The following is a 10,668-nucleotide window of genomic DNA, read 5'->3' on the forward strand; positions in this document are numbered from 1 at the left end:
GAATCCTCTGCTCTGATTTCACAGATGATCCTTCTCCCAAATGGGGGAATTCAGGGGGCTGGAGACAAAAAGGGGAGGAGAAAGGATATGAATTTGTAGTTTCATCACATCTCAAATTCCCTACTCCAGGTAAAAGAGATCAAGCTATTTCCATTGGAATTCTTGGCCCCAAAGGCCTATGGCTACAATCACACATCTTGTTTCATTATGACAACTGGATAAACTACATATTTACCAACAGTTCAGCTTTGGAATGAAGCACAAGCATATGGGGGCAGTTCCCAGATAGAGCTCCTCAGGATTGTACAAGACTAGCCAGAATTACATTAAATTTCCCTGAAACTGGGATTGCAGTTGGCTCTAAAGCTCCACAGACTCTGGGCTTTCTCTGAGTCTCAGACACCCAGAATTGAGAGTTTTTGCTGATAAATTACACCACCAGTTGGAAATCCTGGAAATTATCTGTCATGCCAAGCTATGGGTTTATTTTTAACCAGTAAACTTCTAAATTTCACATCTCCAAAATCAAAATACAGTCACAAAATTCCTCACAGGCCAAACTTACTTTTCTCCTCACCTTATTGCAGGAGCTGCTGGCAGAAAATGAACCTAAACCCCATGGAATTTATACAAGTGGAAAAGTGTACGTGCAGTAGGACTGGATGCACCAGCTCTGTGCAGACTGCCAGGCAACCTCTAAACTATTTAACCAGAGCCTGAAAAAAAGATAATTTTTATTTAGCTGGACTGAAACAGATCTGGATGTATATAACTGAGGTACATTGAAACAAGCACAAACACTGCAGGCTCATTTCATAGCTATGCCTATTCCAAATCAATCTGAATTCAAATCCAAACTAGGTGCTGAAATGGAATAAAATGCAGCTGCAGATCTTCTCCTTCAGCACAGACGTCACATCCGACACCGTGTGGGAGCTCTGCCCTCCCAGGCTGCAGAAATACTTAGAAATTAGTCAGCAGTTAAAAAAAAGGTCCAGGATGTTGATCACAAACCTGAGGACTGGTTATGTTCCTGAGATAACAAAAGATAGCACAATAAAAAAGTGAGTTTATGTATGGTTTAGTCACCTTATCTGTGGACAGGGGAAAATACCCTGCTCTCATCTGAAGGAAGTTAATAAAGGTGGAACTTTGAGAGGCACTTTGAAGTTGTAGTCAAAGCATTTCCATAAATATTATTCTTGTGCCAATCTCCAGTTAGCACGGAAGCATTTGAAATTCAGAATTGCTTCCATGCAGCCCTGGAGAAGAGCTTGAAAACTGAGGGAGAGTTCAAGCCTTAGCACCCAGTGTGTGCCAGCAGGATGAGCATGAACCCTCTGCAGCATTGATGGACAGGTGTTGTGGAAAAGTCCATTTCCAGCCATCTGCAGTGTTTGTTTCTAAGGTTGAAGGTTCTACATGGGTTCCTTCACCACCCTCCCTGTTCAATTGCTGTGCCTCTCCCTCCAGCCTCAATCTCTGCACAACATTAAGGACTGAGAAATCCAAAACAAAGCAGCAAAATCTGGGCTTTATTCAAATAGACATGAACAAACCCAACAGCCATCTGGTTTTGCTGAGCTGAGGGGGCACATCCTGAAGAGATTCTGCAAGAGCCCACAAACCATGCAAGTAAACATTTGTCTCTGGGAACTAAAGCCATGATCCAAAAAAAAAAAAAAAAAAAGGTAATTCTCCTTTGTTCCACACCTCTGTACATCAGTTATGGCAGAACATTGTAGTTCTTTGTCAAGCCTTTTAACCCCTGTGAGCAGCACCAAGAGAGGCAGGACAGGCTGGCAGAGCTCACCTAAACCCACCCAGCTCATGGGATCAAACAGCACAGGCTGATGTGGAACCCCAGAGGGACCCAACCCAGAGAATGGATTTTACAGGAGGAAAGGAAAGCTCCAGGCAGAGACCTGCATCTCCCGGGTCCCCACCTTTGTCACAGAAGGGAATTTCCCATACATGGCCCAAGGCAGCAAGGTCACATGTCAGTGCAGGCTTCTGGCAAGCCCAGACATTCACACACCATGAGTCAGTGCTCCAGAAATCACTGGGCTTCACAAACCAATACCTCCATTTTGGTTGGGTTTTTAAATTCACCTTCTGTGGGGTTTTTTTCCTCAACCTGCAGTACACAGGCACTGGCATATTTTCATTTTGCTTTTCTGTAACTGGCAGGAACATTTCTTTCCATTCTGGGGATTTTTTTGCTTTGTAAAATGACAAGATTTTCATATTAGACTAAATCCTGGTGTTGGGGCATGAAGAATAAAATCAAACCAACTATCATGGAGGTTGGGAACATTCTATGCTGTATTGCAATTTCACACAGCCCTCTAACAATAAAGAATACTTATTTTTTTAAAATAAAACCTCAAAATATCATCACTTCTGTCCTCAGATCCCAAACAAACAATTTATCTGGCATTTCAGTACAAGCAGTAAGTGCTGCCAGTAAGAAACACGATGACACAATCTTTTCCACCACTGACCTGATAACATCAGCATGACCTTTCCTCTCTTTTGAACTCTACTCATCTCAGTTCAATAGTTCAACAGAAACTGACCCATTTTTAATTACACAAACTAAATCAGATACCAGACATTCCTATTAAAAATAAACTAAAATCCAATTTTAAAAGGAAAAAAATCATTGGGTAATTATCTTCAGATTAGTAATGAAATAAATAATGGGGGAAAATTCGGGCTGAGAATTTTTAGTTTCAGTTTCCAGCTCTGTGAGTCTGGGCCACTTCAGTTCTCTGTGCTTGTGTTTTCCATAAGTAAAATACAGAAAATGCCCCATCAGGGACTGGAATCAATATTTCATCTCTTTAAAGCAGTAGTGTATTCATAATGGAATTAAATACTCTCAGAGAACTGCAGAGCTCATAGAAGTGAGGCACTTAAGGGAAGAAGTGCAAGTGAACAACCTCCTTGCAATTCTGCAGAGCATCCTAACAAATTTAAAACACAGAATATTAAAAAAAACAGGACAAAAGAAGATGACTTTGAGGAAAAATTAATATTAGATGCAAGTCCTGTTCATTTTTGTGGTTTTTGTTTGTTTTGAACTCTTTCCCAGTTCATAATGAAAATTATGGTCAACATGCAGAGTAAAATATTCTCAAAAAGCTTGTTTTTACCTAAAGAGGCATTTCAACTTTAAAATAAATGTTACTGACAAGTATGGAATTAAAAACAAAAAACAATATAAAAGAATCCAAAAAAGACAAACATTCTTGGGACTTAAGGTGTGAAGGAGGCAGCATACTGTCAAAGTGCTGGCTAGGAAAACATCAAGGATTTTAGATTTCAAATCTTTTGTACATGTTGTAAAAAAACCCCTTTTCCCTAGAAGTTTAGAAGGTTTGGGCAATGCTTTTAGACTCTTTCCTCCATAATCAAGGATTAAGGCTGATCAGTCAGTGGACAGTAATACTTTATACACTTTTTGTTACATTTTCTTTCATTAGGGGAATTTTTAGGGAAAAAAAAAATATCTGTGTATAAGGTTTAATGTCAAGCCTGCATCTCTTATTCCTGGCAGAGCAATGAAAGCTTTAGCTCATGTTATTAAGAAGTAAAAAAAAGCAAGCTCAGGCCTCCAGAACAATGTTTTACCAAGTGAATTTGGCTCTGAGAGAGAAGCACTGAGGGAGACAGGCCTCATTCCAAGAATGATCATCTTACTTCCCTCAGACAAAGTACAGCCTTTCATGACCCAGCCTGGGCTCTGGCCTACATTCTGTTGGATGAAAAGGATTCATTATATGCAGTTGAACACATTGTTTGAAAACCTGATATAAACGGCCTTTACCACAGCAAGAGCTGAACAAACTGAAATCATGCAATGCTAAGGGTTCCAAGGGACCAAAGTGGCAAATCTGTATTAAATGTCTTGTGTGCTCTCTCTAAAACACACACAGTTTAAACCCTGAAATGGGTTTTCACCCAGGGCAGAGGTCAGAGATGGTATCAGGGTGATCACATAAGGTAGTTTGCAGATTTCAGGTGTCTCTGAAGACAGATAAAAAGAAATTCTGTAAGTCTTTTGTTTCTAAGTGTGCTGTTTTGCCATATACAGGCAGTCATTTACAGGTGCTTTGAATCCCAGCTGCACTCTCCCTGCACACCTTGCAGCCATTCCAAGTTACTCCTGAAACCTTGCAGCAAGTAAACAACACATCTCAATTCTTTCCAGGAATTCCTTCAGTCAGAATGACCTTCCTGACTTAGGTATTTCATTGCAAAACTCTGTCTGTGGTTTGTATCCAGTGCAAAGGAGCAAGTAACAAATAACAGGATACTGATGGGCTTGGGCTTTATTTTTATAAAATTCATGTTTCAACTCCCTCTTGTTTCTCTTCTGTATAATAGAAAATCTTGCTCCTCCTAGGCCAGAGCCCTCTGCACAGAAGATGCACAGTGACAGATCAGGTTTGACTGAGCTGACAGGGAGCTCCATGATCCCCTGAATGATCAGCCTTTCCATCTGAGAGACAGAAGGATGGATTATGCAATACCAGCCTCTGTCTGACTGGCAGGAACCTGGCCCTGAGCTCCAAGAGCATGAAACAGCCCCCACATAAAAACCAGCTTCAATTTCTACTTTTTGGATTATACAGTCACAGGGGACTTGGAAATCTACGCTTTCCTTGGAATCTGAAAAATAAACTGTTTCCAAACTCTCCTGCAATGCTTGTGCAACGGCCTCAGGACAGGCAGGGCTCTGGCCAGCTGTGCCACCAGCCACAGAAGCTGCATTTTAGAACTTGCCCTTCTCTGGAACAATTGGAACTTTCTCCAGGCTGAAGTCTGCACACAGAGCTCAGTGTTTCCCTGCAAGCACACAACAGCTCCATTATCGTTTAACTACCAAAAACCAGCTCCAACAATCTATCAAGCTTGACATTCTATCCACCAGCCCAGACTGCTGGGCACATATATAGGAAGAGGTTCATGGATTCAGTAAGAAAAAAGTTATTTTGTTAATCTAAACAGAGATTTCCCTTCTTTTAACCATTAATTTGCCATTCTAAAAAACCATTCAGGAACCCAGAGGCCAGTTTGTCCTCAGATTATCAAATCTGTGTGTCTATAAAGAAATCTATTCCAGCAGATGAATAAAAGCTCCTTTTTAAGATACATATAGAACAAATTCAAAGGCAATCCACCTCACTGCCTCAGAGCTGCAGTACCAGTTGTGTTTCCAGCCTGGCCATGATTATTTTACAACTAAACTACAGCAGAACATGCAGCTGCTGCTTATCACCTTTCCATGGCCAGGGACAGCACTGCTGGGCAGATTTCCAAGCAATCACAGCCCAGGCAAAGTCCTGGGAAGCACCAAGACTTCCATGGAAGCAAACTGATTAATGCATGACAAGCTCACCTGGTGGAGATGACCTCAAGCACAGGAACTGCTGATGTGAGTCTCTGGCTGAAGGACACCTGGCAGCCATCCCCTGGTGCCAGAAGTCATTTTGCTCTGAGCAAGGTATTTTGACATCAACAAAAAGTAACATCCCATCAGTTTCAGTCTGGAATTCTGTGGGATGCAGCTCCTGACTCATTTGGGGAAAAGCCAAACCAATAAAAGCTCGAGTGGTGTGGATACAGTGATGCCACTTGTGACACTGCAATTTGAAATCATCCATGTGTATTTATAGAATATATAATGCCCAAAGGAACCATCCTTCTCACAGCAGAGGTTATCACACAACAAGATACTCCCAAAAGAAACTATTTTAAATTTAAATTACATTTAATGAGTTTCGAATCTCACTTAACATCAGCCTAAACTAAAAGATTCAAAGCATATGCTCCTTAAATATATTCTTATAAGCACATCCCACAACCTTCTGAATATAAATAAAAAGGTGGCAGCATTAAGAAAAAGCTGATGTTTAATGAATATTTTAGTCTCCACTGAAATAAAATGTGGAAATTCCTAATCCAAGACTATTTGGCAGAGGAGCCAGAGGGCATTAGAGAAAGAAGCCTGATGAATATTTTTGAGTAAACTGAAAACCTCAAGTGCAATTAATGTGAAGAAATTGTAGATTTTACAGACACTGAGAAGAATTAACAGCATCTCAGAACAACAATTCTTTCTAAAGAAAGTCCTTATGGGACCATAAATTTAACAAGCCAGAAAGGCCTTTCAGAGGTTAGAATAAGCCATCTCAGTTCTGAGGAAACCAGCTGAGAAAGAAGGAAAAAACCTAATAAAATCTGAATTCTTGATCTGACAGTCACACTCTTAGTTTCTTAAAAAAGATGGTAATTTTCCAAGCTTGCAATGTTGTTTGAAGACTAAATAATCAAGTTTAGAGGCACCTACCAGCAGGGGATTAGACACCTTTGCATGCAGGTGAGTCCTGGTCCTGACATCAGCTCAGCAGTGACAGGATTGTTCCCACCTGTGAAACAGAGATTGCACTTACTCACCCTGCAAAGCATTCCCTGCTCAGGGAACTCCACACTGCCATCACTGGGGAGGGGAGGAAAACAGGCTGGATGGGAAACCACAGAGAGGGACTGGCAAGGAAAATGACTGGAATTACTCTGGGGAGCAGGAGCCAGGCTGGGGTTTCACCATGGGCAGTCAGGGGAAGGCTGGGGGAACATTGGCACCAGGTAAAGAGATGGAAGAGCAGAGCACAAGGCACAGGCAGTGAACTGCAGCATCACAGGCCTCACCAGGGCTCAATCCAGACCACCAGCACACCCAGCTAAAGCTGGCTTTTGTCTGTAGTCAGAGCTGGGACTAGAGAGAAGAACCAATTTCTGTCCCTGCTCAGCAGCAGGACACACACAGCTGTTTCCAAAAAAGGGCCACATGCACACACCTTTCTGCAGCTCACATTATCCTGCTGCCCACTGTGTGTTTCATTAAGCACAAGAACTTGGTTCAATGTATTCTGATCATTTTTCTTCATTTCAGGCTCTGTATCCTTCAGGACTGGTCAGAAGGTTTAGAGATGGAGCCAATGGATCTTTAATTGGGTTTTGTTTAAGGTCTTTCCAACCCAATCCACTCTGTGATTCCATATCCCTTGAAAGAGCACTGTAAGGGACAGGAAAGTAGCCTAACCCTAATTAAACACCATTTTTCCTACAGTGTTCTCCTAGGTGAGGAGAGCATTTTAGCCAGCCAGAGCTGAGACACAAACTGCAGTGCTGGGTCAAACCCAGCCCAGCTCCACTGCCCCCTCTGAGCTGGCCCAGGAGAGCAGAGCACACCAGGGAAATCTGCTTCCACCTCCCCAGGCTAACACTGGTTCAAAGTCCAAGCTCCAGGTTTAATAACAGCACTGGCAGTTCAGATCATGCTCTAATTGTAGAGTTTACAATCTCAGTTATTATTAACAACAAACCATGGTGCAAAGTTGCACAAGAAGCGAAAACGACACTATTTAACAAACAAACAAAACAACACAAACCCACACTGAAGTCAACAACTATAAAGAGAAAACTGAAGATGTGAAGAGGACAGATTTCAGTCAAACTCAACTAGTGACCACTAACCTCCCAAAAGCTCATCTATATGATTCCTTTGTGCTGTCAGTGCAGAGCAGTGCATTCAGCACTCATCTGGGGAGCCAAATCACATGGTACCTGACAATGAGAGACTGAGCCTCACTGAAAGCCATCCTACTTTTTCTACCCTACAATTAAACAAAATACTTAAATGATGACTCCAAAACTATTCCAATTCAGCAAAAACTTGAGCAATTAAGCATTAACCCATGAGCACCACTGTCATGGCAATCAACCTTTAATTAAGTTTCATTTCAGTTCAGTTGCTAGAGCTGAGTGGATGTGCAGTCACAGAGTGATGCAGCTGCTCCAGGATTCCCAGCTCCCAACAGTCAAAGGTGATTGCTTTGGTTCATTAGACCCAACTGTGCCACCAAAAATATTGTGATTACAGAGAACCACTACAAGATCCCCCTCCCCACCACTGTGGGGAATCCAGTATTTGATAGATGGAGGTGGGTAAACTCAAGGATCTGGAATTTGTAAGAAAGATGTAAAGCTCATCAGAGCTTCCTGCTTCACTCCTCGGCTGTGGAAAAACAATAACAGTGGGAAAACAAAGGATTAAAATTCTTTCTGTTTATGCAATCATGTATATGCCTTAATGATCATTTATCTTAAAATCTGAGCTTCAAAGTGTTGAAATACAACCCACCACAGTGCAAACACATTAAAACACCAGCTTAAAATGCACCTGTCTTCTCCCATCCTAATGATATGGAGAGCCAAAAAAGCCTCTTGTAGACCCACTGAGTTCTTCACCAACTCCACAGTGAGGTTAGAAAGAACAGAAAACTGTCACAGGTCCCTGCCCTGCTGTGAACAGCTCCCCCAAACCAACTGAGGTTACATCCTGTGCTCCCCACAGAAGACACACTGTGTGTCACAGAGGAGGAAGTGAGCTGAAATGATAACCCACAAATAAACCTTTTCTGTCTCAGCCAATTAAACATTACCCTGAGCACAGCTTAATCCAAGAGGAGTAAAATTGAACCCTTCCTATCCACTTTGAAAGCTACACTTGACTAAGCACACCTGGCTGTGCTTGCAGTGTTGGAAAACACCTGAGTTTTTTCTGGAGTCAAACACTGAGCCTGTCCATTCTCAGGAGACTCAGGCAAGACCTGTTCTCACTGCAAAGCTGCCATTTATTAACCTGAAGACACTAAAATACTGCTAAGAAACACAGGATGAGTCAATACTTTCCCCACAGGAAACACTTTGACCTGCTTAGAGGAACAAACTGCTCAGAAGGATACTCGAGGACTTCTATATTCTGAACAAATTTTGCTTTCTGCAGCAAAGGAAGGACTTTCTCAGCTTTCCCTTTGCAGCACACCCCCAGTTTTGAGCAGGGAAGGAGCTTATTTAACACCAAATTACACTTTGGACACGGTAAAATGCAGAGACAATAATTTAAGCAGAGAGCTCTACAGAAGGCTGGTGCTTATCCAGAATTCCTCAGCTCTCACAGCAATTTGAGCAGAATAACCTACTGAACCCTCCGGCAGCAGAACTCAGAGAGGGAAGAGTTGCTCATCACTGCTTTTAGACATGAAAAAAGAGGCTGCACCATAGTCCCACTCCCCCCCAACAAGGGAAACCCTATGAGGAAACCCTTTGACTCCATCTCCCCAAAACGAAACCCAGGTGCTACACCTGTCCCCAAATCCTGGCAGCCCCTCCTGCCCTCTGTCCCTCAATCCAGAGCCATTCCCTCACCCCACAGCCCCTGGATAACCCTCAGTGACAACTCCACGGCCCCCTGGACCCCACACTTACCTGTTCTCCTACCCCGGCCGTCCTCATTGCCCCACACCGGGCAGCTTCTCTAAAAGCTTCAAATACGTCCCCAAAGCCGCCAGTTCTCCCTGTACCCCAAAGCTCCACACTCCCCAGACCCGCCAGTTCCCCCTGTATCCCAAAGCTCCACACTCCCAGACCCGCCAGTTCTCCCTGTACCCCAAAGCTCCACACTCCCCAGACCCGCCAGTTCCCCCTGTACCCCAAAGCTCCACACTCCCCAGACCCGCCAGTTCCCCCTGTACCCCAAAGCTCCACACTCCCCAGACCCGCCAGTTCTCTGTGTACCCCAAAGCTCCACACTCCCAGACCCGCCAGTTCTCTCTGTACCCCAAAGCTCCACACTCCCCAGACCCGCCAGTTCTCTGTGTACCCCAAAGCTCCACACTCCCCAGACCTGCCAGCCCCCCTCAGTGCTCCACCCCCCAACCCTGGCAGCCTCCCCAAAGCCTCACAAACCCCAACACTCCCCAAACCCTCTCAGCCCCGCCGCGGCCCCACAGCCGCGCACACAGCCCTCACACCTGGCAGCCCCGCAGCCCCAAGGGCCTCACCTTCCCCCAGAGGAGCCGCGTCCCGGGTGGCGGCGGGGCCGGCGGGCCTGCAGCGGGCGGTCCCGTCCCGGGGCTGCGCTCGGCGGCGGCGGCGCTATGGCAACTGCCCGCGGGGCCCGGCGGCCAGAGCGGCCCCAGCGCCGCCGGGCGGGGCAGCACCGCCCCCTGGCGGCCCGGAGGACTGCGCGGCGCCCCGAGGAGCAGCGCCGAGAGCCGCGGGTTCGAGACCCGGCCCGGGCAGGTGGGAGAAGGAGGGGACACTGGGGGGGTCCCCTGTGCGCTGGGAGAGTCCCTGGGGTGCGCACGAGGTTTATTGGCATCGCACGGGAAGTGAGCAAACACAGGGAGATCACAGAATCGGTCGGGATGGAAAACAACTCTCAGACCAGAGCACTGAGTGCCATGTCCAGTCCCTCCTTGAACGCCCCATGGATGGTGACTCCACCACTGCCCTGGGCAGCTCATTCCAATGTTTAATCACCTTTTCTTCCTCATTATGTCCTGAACTTCCCCTGGCACAGCTTGAGATTCCTGTCCTCTTATCCTGAGATACAGAGATAGACACAGCCAAGTGGACACACATCCCTACCCATATACACACATATATGCACACACTGAGAGTAAACACACATTTATATGTACATTTTATATATATCAAAGCAAATAAGCCCTTAGTGCCAAAAGGCATCCCTGCTGCTTGGAGTGAGAGGTGCCCTGCCTGCCTTGGGATGGGATTCACTGCCCTGCTCCAAGC

At 44.9% G+C, this 10,668-nt stretch overlaps 1 protein-coding gene across 4 annotated transcripts in view; it reads right to left on the reverse strand.

The window, feature by feature from the left end:
* The window catches only part of RFFL (ring finger and FYVE like domain containing E3 ubiquitin protein ligase), a 35,596-nt gene extending 25,550 nt beyond the window's left edge, over positions 1 to 10,046 (reverse strand). For 2 of the 4 annotated variants that reach the window (XM_079325038.1, XM_079325034.1), the window contains exons 1-2: positions 9,915 to 10,046; positions 6,359 to 6,437 (exon numbers count right to left, since the gene is read on the reverse strand). The gene's annotated coding sequence lies outside the window, so the exon portion shown is untranslated. The remainder of the gene's footprint in view (positions 1 to 6,358; positions 6,438 to 9,914) is intronic. The other 2 variants (XM_079325041.1, XM_079325037.1) reach the window with 2 other exon arrangements.
* Between the last annotated feature and the right edge of the window lie 622 nt (positions 10,047 to 10,668).

Source organism: Erithacus rubecula (assembly GCF_903797595.1).
Source record: "Erithacus rubecula genome assembly, chromosome: 22".
NCBI classification, from domain to species: Eukaryota; Metazoa; Chordata; class Aves; order Passeriformes; family Muscicapidae; genus Erithacus; species Erithacus rubecula.